The sequence below is a fragment of the Gorilla gorilla genome, chromosome 3, assembly GCF_029281585.2.
Source record: "Gorilla gorilla gorilla isolate KB3781 chromosome 3, NHGRI_mGorGor1-v2.1_pri, whole genome shotgun sequence".
NCBI lineage: Eukaryota > Metazoa > Chordata > Mammalia > Primates > Hominidae > Gorilla > Gorilla gorilla.
Window position 1 is genome coordinate 105,633,020 of NC_073227.2, and position 8,389 is coordinate 105,641,408.

The following is an 8,389-nucleotide window of genomic DNA, read 5'->3' on the forward strand; positions in this document are numbered from 1 at the left end:
ATATCACAGGTCTTATAGATAGGTTGTTTGTTTAATTGGCTATTTATTCATATCAGAGAAAGGAATTATTCTTAATGTGGAAAGGACCCTAGAATCAAATTATACAGACCACCATTTGTGCTTCTTTATCTCTGAAGCATTTAGTTCTGTAAGCAAAAAAAAAAAAGAAAGAAAGAAAAGAAATTTTGTATAACGGCATTATGCAAAAGCATCACTGACCCTTCCTGGAAACATGTGCTTCTGAATTAAATAAATAATGTGTACATAAATATAAACATATATACTATTAGTAAAGGGCATGGTTGTCCTTTGATGTTATTCCATAGTTTTAAAAAAATTCTAAGCAGACATAAATCATGAGGTTTTTTCACACTGAAAAAAATAAAGAAAGCTCAGTGCTAAAATCACCTGCAGGGCCAGCTTGATGGGCACGCAGTCTGTACAATTGCCCTACCCTTGGTTAATGTTCTTAAAAATCTCAATAATTTTTGTTCAAAGGACCTCATGTTTTCAATTTGCACTGCACTTGCAAATTAGGTAGCCAGCACTGATCCTGTAGCATCTTCTAAAATAGACCTTACGGATAAGCAGGGCATTTCCTGTCCCAGAACAGTTGCCCAATAGCAAAAATGGATTTTTGAGTGAATAAATTTATAAATAAAAATGTTTTAATGGCATAGCATAAAAACACAAACACTTGTATCTAACACTCAAGCAGAAGAGGTTCTTACTCAAATTAAGAAGTGGAGGCAGAAAGAGTGAAGGGTGAGAAAAGGGCACTCAGAAGTTCTTTTCTATCCAAATCCATGAGAGCACAAAGTTGACCATAATTTTATTGCCTATGAAGCCAAGTAAAATAAAATAAACCCTTACTTGTAAAAGCAAATCAATATCTTTTAACTTTTGCTATTCTTTATGGATAGCTGCAATATACTCAAACACATTCAAGAGTTTATAAGACATTCCGTTGAAAATCATTTTCTCTTATCAAATTTAGACAGGTTCTTTTAATTTGAATGAACACTACTTCTCTTGTGTAAATAGTGTATTATAAATTGTAATGCTATTATTTGAGGTTTTATAGAATCTTATTATCTGTGAATCTTAATTTTGGAAAAATATCATCTTCTTAACCTGTCTGATATTTGGCAACATACTGGCAGAAAATAAACTTGAATCTCAGGAAGGTTGGCATTAGATCAATAACAGGAATGAAAAGAAATCTCAGTCCAATCTCAGAAATTTACATCTACCATGTAGATGTGTTGTTTTCAGCACAACATCATACATTGTTTTGTGCAAATTATAGTCATACCTAATAAGCTAAAAGTTGGCATATCATCATCAAACAGCTTTTGCACAGCTACTGAAAATAGCACTGATTGAAGTGGCATGGATTTGCTTAGCTTGGGATGTAATCGATTTGATGTCTATCCAGCCATGTTGAGAGACTAATAGTTCTGCAATTGCCTGCCTTTACCTCTGCATTCCTGACCATCTGCTGAGAGGAGTCAGGTAATGGGTTTTGTCACATTTCAGACCTATTATTTCTGCCTGGCCTAGAAGTATTTTCTACAAAAGCAATAATGTCTGCATGTGTTTAGACATTAAGGTTAGTTTTACATTTAACTTCTCAGTAATTTGACTAAGGTCAAGAATCTGATTACTTTTCATACTAAACGTATCTGATTACTTTTCATACTAAAAGTATCTGATTACTGTTAGTAGATACTGATTTATAAATTGTATTTTCGCTAGAGGGATATCATTTATTTTGGAAGAAATAAATGATCTCTTCAATCTCTAACTTGATGACTAATCTAATAGAAAGTTCCCACACAATAATAATGGGAGACTTTAACACCCCACTGTCAACATTACACAGATCAACGAGACAGAAAGTTAACAAGGATATCCAGGAATTGAACTCAGCTCTGCGCCAAGCGGACCTAAAAGACATCTACAGAACTCTCCGCCCCAAATCAACAGAATATACATTCTTCTCAGCACTACACCACACTTATTCCAAAATTGACCACATAGTTGGAAGAAAAGCACTCCTCAGCAAATGTAAAATAACAGAAATTATAACAAACTATCTCTCAGACCACAGTGCAATCAAACTAGAGCTCAGAATTTAAAAACTCACTCAGAACCGCTCAACTACATGGAAACTGAACAACCTGCTCCTGAATGAAAAGTGGGTATATAATGAAATGAAGGCAGAAATAAAGATGTTCTTTGAAACCAACGAGAACAAAGACACAACATACCAGAATCTCTGGGACACACTTAAAGCAGTGTGTAGAGGGAAATTTATAGCACTAAATGCCCACAAGAGAAAGCAGGAACGATCTAAAATTGACACCCTAACATTACAATTAAAAGAACTAGAGAAGCAAGAGCAAACACATTCAAAAGCAAGCAGAAGGCAAGAAATAACTAAGATCAGAGGAGAACTGAAGGAAATAGAGGCACAAAAAAACCCTTCAAAAAATTAGTGAATCCAGGAGCCGGTTTTTTTAAAAGATCAACAAAATTGATAGACCACTAGTAAGACTAATAAAGAAGAAAAGAGAGAAGAATCAAGTAGATGCTATAAAAAATGATAAAGGGGATATCACCACCGATCCCACAGAAATACAAACTACCATCAGAAAATACTATAAATACCTCTATGCAAATAAACCAGAAAATCTAGAAGAAATGGATAAATTACTGGACATGTACACCCTCCCAAACTAAACCAGGAAGAAATTGAATCTCTGAATAGACCAATAACAGGCTCTGAAATTGAGGCAATAATTAATAGCTTACCAGCCAAAAAAAGTCCAGGACCAGACAGATTCACAGCTGAATTCTACCAGAGGTACAAGGAGGAGAAGGTACCCTTCCTTCAGAAACTATTCCAATAAATAGAAAAAGAAGGAATCCTCCCTAACTCATTTTATGAGGCCAGCATCATCCTGGTACCAAAGCCAGGCAGAGACACAACAAAAAAAGAGAATTTTAGACCAATATCCCTGATGAACACCGATGCAAAAATCCTCAATAAAATAATGACAAACTGAATCCAGCAACATATCGAAAAGCTTATCCACCATGAGCAAGTGAACTTTATCCCTGGGATGCAAGGCTGGTTCAACATACGCAAATCAATAAACGTAATCCAGCATATAAACAGAACCAACAACAAAAACCACATGATTATCTCAATAGATGCAGAAAAGTCCTTTGACAAAATGCAACAGCCCTTCATGCTAAAAACTCTCAATAAATTAGGTACTGATGGGACATATCTCAAAATAATAAGAGCTATTTATGACAAACCCACCGTCAATATCATACTGAATGGGCAAAAACTGGAAGCATTCCTTTTGAAAACTGGCACAAGACAGGGATGCCCTCTCTCACCACTCCTATTCAACATAGTGTTGGAAGTTCTGACCAGGGCAATCAGGCAGGAGAAGGAAATAAAGGGTATTCGATTAGGAAAAGAGGAAGTCAAATTGTCTCTGTTTGCAGATGGCATGATTGTATATCTAGAAAACCCTATCGTCTCAGCCCAAAATCTCCTTAAGCTGATAAGCAACTTCAGCAAAGTCTCCGGATACAAAATCGATGTGCAAAAATCACAAGCATTCTTATGCACAAATAACAGACAAACAGAGAGCCAAATCATGAGTGAACTCCCATTCACAGTTGCTTCAAAGAGAATAAAGTACCTAGGAATCCAACTTACAAGGGATGTGAAGGACCTCTTCAAGGAGAACTACAAACCACTGCTCAATGAAATAAAAGAGGATACAAACAAACGGAAGCACATTCCATGCTCATGGGTAGGAAGAATCAATATCATGAAAATGGCCATACTGCCCAAGGTAATTTGTAGATTCAATGCCAATGAATGTGAAGAATGACTGTCTTCACAGAATTGGAAAAAACTACTTTAAAGTTCATATGGAACCAAAAAAGAGCCCGCATTACCAAGTCAATCCTAAGCCAAAAGAACAAAGCTGGAGGCATCATGCTACCTGACTTCAAACTATACTACAAGGCTTCAGTAACCAAAACAGCATAGTACTGGTACCAAAACAGAGATATAGACCAATGGAACAGAACAGAGCCCTCAGAAATAATGCCACACATCTACAACTATCTGATCTTTGACAAACCTGAGAAAAACAAGCAATGGGGAAAGGATTCCCTATTTAATAAATGGTACTGGGAAAACTGGCTAGCCATATGTAGAAAGCTGAAACTGGATCCCTTCCTTACACCTAATACAAAAATTAATTCAAGATGGATTAAAGACTTAAATGTTAGACCTAAAACCATAAAAACCCTAGAAGAAAACCTAGGCAATACCATTCAGGACATAGTCATGGGCAAAGACTTCATGTCTAAAACACCAAAAGCAATGGCAACAAAAGCCAAAATTGACAAATGGGATCTAATTAAACTAAAGAGCTTCTGCACAGCAAAAGAAACTACCATCAGAGTGAACAGGCAACCTACAGAATGGGAGAACATTTTTGCAATCTACTCATCTGACAAAGGGCTAATATCCAGAATCTCCAATGAACTCAAACAAATTTACAAGAAACAACAACCCCATCAACAAGTGGGCAAAGGATATGAACAGACACTTCTCAAAAGAACACATTTATGCAGCTGACGGACACATGAAAAAATGCTCATCATCACTGGCCATCAGATAAATACAAATCAAAACCACGATGAGATACCATCTCACACCAGTTAGAATGGCGATCATTAAAAAGTCAGGAAACAACAGGTGCTGGAGAGGATGTGGAGAAATAGGAACACTTTTACACTATTGGTGGGACTGTAAACTAGTTCAACCATTGTGGAAGTCAGTGTGGTGATTCCTCAGGGATCTAGAACTAGAAATACCATTTGACCCAGCCATCCCATTACTGGGTATATACCCAAAGGATTATAAATCATGCTGCTATAAAGACACATGAACACGTATGTTTATTGCAGCACTATTCACAATAGCAAAGACTTGGAACCAACCTAAATGTCCAACAATGACAGACTGGATTAAGAAAATGGGGCACATATACACCATGGAATACTATGCAGTCATAAAAAATGATGAGTTCATGTCCTTTGTAGGGACATGGATGAAGCTGAAAACCATCATTTTCAGCAAACTATCGCAACGACAAAAAACCAAACACCGCATGGCATGTTCTCATTCATAGGTGGGAATTGAACAATGAGAACACGGACACTGGAAGGGGAACATCACACACGGGGGCCTGTCGTGAGGTGGGGTGAGGTGGGAGGGATAGCGTTAGGAGATATACCTAATGTAAATGATGAGTTAATGGGTGCAGCACACGAACATGGCACATGTATACATAAGTAACAAACCTGCACGTTGTGCACATGTACCCTAAAACTTAAAGTATAATTTAAAAAAGGTATAAATTCAAAAAAAAAGAAAGTTCTCAGTCCATTCTGCTGCTACTGCCTTGATGTTCTGCTTTCAGAAAGTGACACTTTCAGATTAAGTTGAAATACTGTCTTGATGGCTGACAATTGCTACTAATTTCAATTTTAATGGAAAAAAATAACTAAAATAAGATATTGATTCAATTTTGAAACTATATTTCCTTGGAAAAGGTTTGTCTCACTTATTACAAATTACAAGTTATTTGGCTGTGTGCTGTTCCTATACATTTTCTCTCTGAATGTTTTAAACAAAATTAATGAAATAAGAATGCTAAGTTTCTGGTTTCTAACATACTTTAACAGAGCAATTAAACATAGATTTTTAATATGAAGTTTTTACTATTTATTGGAAGAAATAAAAAATCTCTTATTCATGTAATTATCTTAAGATATTAATACACTTCTAATGTTTTATTTTTTAGAATACATATATGTAGTTTTCCTCTTATTTCTTATTTATTATGCTATAGCTTAATATTAAATATTGCTTCAAATATGGAAGAGCAGTAAAAATAACTTTATTCTTACTTGAGTCTATTTTTATTGCTCAGTAAATATATTTATTAATGGCATTTTTTTCTTCAGCAATTATAGAATTCACTTTTTGTCATGAACCCTGTATCAGAAACACAACAGAAAAAAAATAGGACTAAGAATCAGAAAAGAAGGGAAATATGATGTTATATGAGATTCTGGAAAACTGCTACATTGAACTGAACATTCAGGCACTCATCATGTAACGATGCAATAACATGTCCTTTCATGGGAACAAAGGGTAGTAAAAATAATATCGGACAATTATTCTTAAGCAAGGTCACCCAACATAACTCTTCCTTTCCCTATAATCTGCCTGCAAATATATGCTAAATGATAACAAATAATAAGTAAAACCTTCTATGAAACTCCTTTTTTTAAGGAATCACACTTGTTTACTCTTTTGATAAGCATGTTTCTCTAATTTATTTAGGGAGACATTATGTCCTTTGTCTGCAAAAACAATTAAAAAGAAACATATAATGTTATTTTACCAGGGGTCAAGTTCTAATTGGATTTTACCACGATAAAAAATATAATTCATGGCCAGGCATCGTGGTTCAGGCCTGTAATCCCAGCACTTTGGAGGCTGAGGCAGGCGGATCATGAGGTCAGGAGATCGAGCCCATTCTGGCCAACATGGTGAAACCCCATCTCTACTAAAAATACAAAAATTAGCTGGGCGTGGTGGCACGTGCCTGTAATCCCAGCTACTCAGGAGGCTGAGGCAGGAGAGTCACTTGAACCTGGGAGGCAGAGCTTGCAGTGAACCAAAATCTCACCACTGTACTCCAGCCTGGGGACAGAGTGAGACTGTGTCTCAAAACAATAATAATAAAAATATATAAAATTCGTTTTCACCAAGGCCCTAAAATTGTATACCAGGGGAAAATCAAAAGACTGGACATGTTCTTTTGTTGCCAAGAAGGAACTCTGGATTAAAAATTCCCCCGAGTAGCTTAGTTATAGTCAGGAAATCCCTTTCTTCTCATCCTATCCTTAACCACTATGCTAGAAACATAAGCTTCAGGGCCCAGAACCACCTGCATCACCGAATATTTAAATGTTTGGGCCAAAAGTTTTAAAAAGTGTGTATAACAACTAAATATTGCTTGAACTTTACATTTCATAGGGAATCGCCTATGTGACCACTTTACAAGTTCTATTTCTTGATTTATCCTAAAATTTTTATTTTATTATTATTTTGCAAAATAAAATATGGAATCTTCCCTTTCCTTTGTAGCTAGGAGGAGATGACATGGAGGTTGAGGACATGGGGTGGTGAGAGAGGCTGAGGAACCCCACGGAGGCAAGGGCCCAGACGACGAGGCTGTGTAGAGATGGAGAGCTGTCACAACTCAATGATACAACCCATACTACAGCACTCAGCAATGCAGTCTTTGACCAAATGTAATCCCTCCATAAAATGTGAGATTTTATTGGGGTTTTTGGAGGAGGCATCCAGAGAACAGCACCCTTCTTTTCCACCTGGATTCTTAAAAAGTAGTTGGGAAATAAATAAAAAGTAGCAAATGGCAGAAAAATATTTCTTTTTGTTTGTTTGTTTTCTACTAATAGAGGCCAGAATGAGCATGTGGTTTTAGGTTTGGTAGCCAAATAAATTCGGTAATTCTGAAGCCCAGGATGGATTTGATTTCTTGGCCCAGTGAAAGAAGGAAGGGACCATGGCAAACAAAGACCCAGGAGGGGTAGAAGTCATGGTGCTCAGGAGCAGCTCGCTTCCCAGATCAAGAAGAAATGATGCTTGCCATGCATATTCTAGTTTATTCTCCCCAAATTTACCAATCACATCTCTACCTCTCATGGGACTATGTAAAGGGTGGAGAGAGGCTAGGCCTATGCTGAAGAATAATCCTTCCTCATGTCCACTCCAAGTGGGGAAACATTATTCCCCTCTAAAATTGATTTACATAGGGAGGGAGGAACCAGGTCATAATGAACTTTCTATAATGTAGCAGGATTTAGATTGTAATGGAAAGGCAATGGGTACTTATTAAATAATTTTTTTAAGAATAGAGGTAAGAGAAACATTTGACTTTCAGAAAAATTATTCTGGAATGGTACACTGTAGAGGATCAATGGGAATGGGGCTTGGGGAAAAGAACAAGAGGGTCATTTAGGAGATTCCCCCCATCTTAGCTAGGATTATGAGAATCTCAATTAAGATAATTGCTAAAGGATTAAGAAAAGTATTCTGATTTGGGCATGTACAGTGTAACTATAGGATCATGGCAATCATCAAAAATTGACTCACACAATTCACTGATTTTTTGTAACCTGTGCACTGAGTCTTTTGCTATAAATATAGATTGATATTAAAGTGTGACTATTACTAGGGTAGCTTCAG

At 36.5% G+C, this 8,389-nt stretch overlaps 1 long non-coding RNA gene across 1 annotated transcript in view; it reads left to right on the forward strand.

Moving 5' to 3' along the window:
• Window positions 1-7,552, forward strand: part of LOC129533023 (uncharacterized) — a 53,667-nt gene extending 46,115 nt beyond the window's left edge. Inside the window, exon 3 of the long non-coding RNA XR_008679025.2 lies at window positions 7,265-7,552. This is a non-coding gene — a long non-coding RNA (uncharacterized lncRNA). The remainder of the gene's footprint in view (window positions 1-7,264) is intronic.
• Window positions 7,553-8,389: the final 837 nt, after the last annotated feature.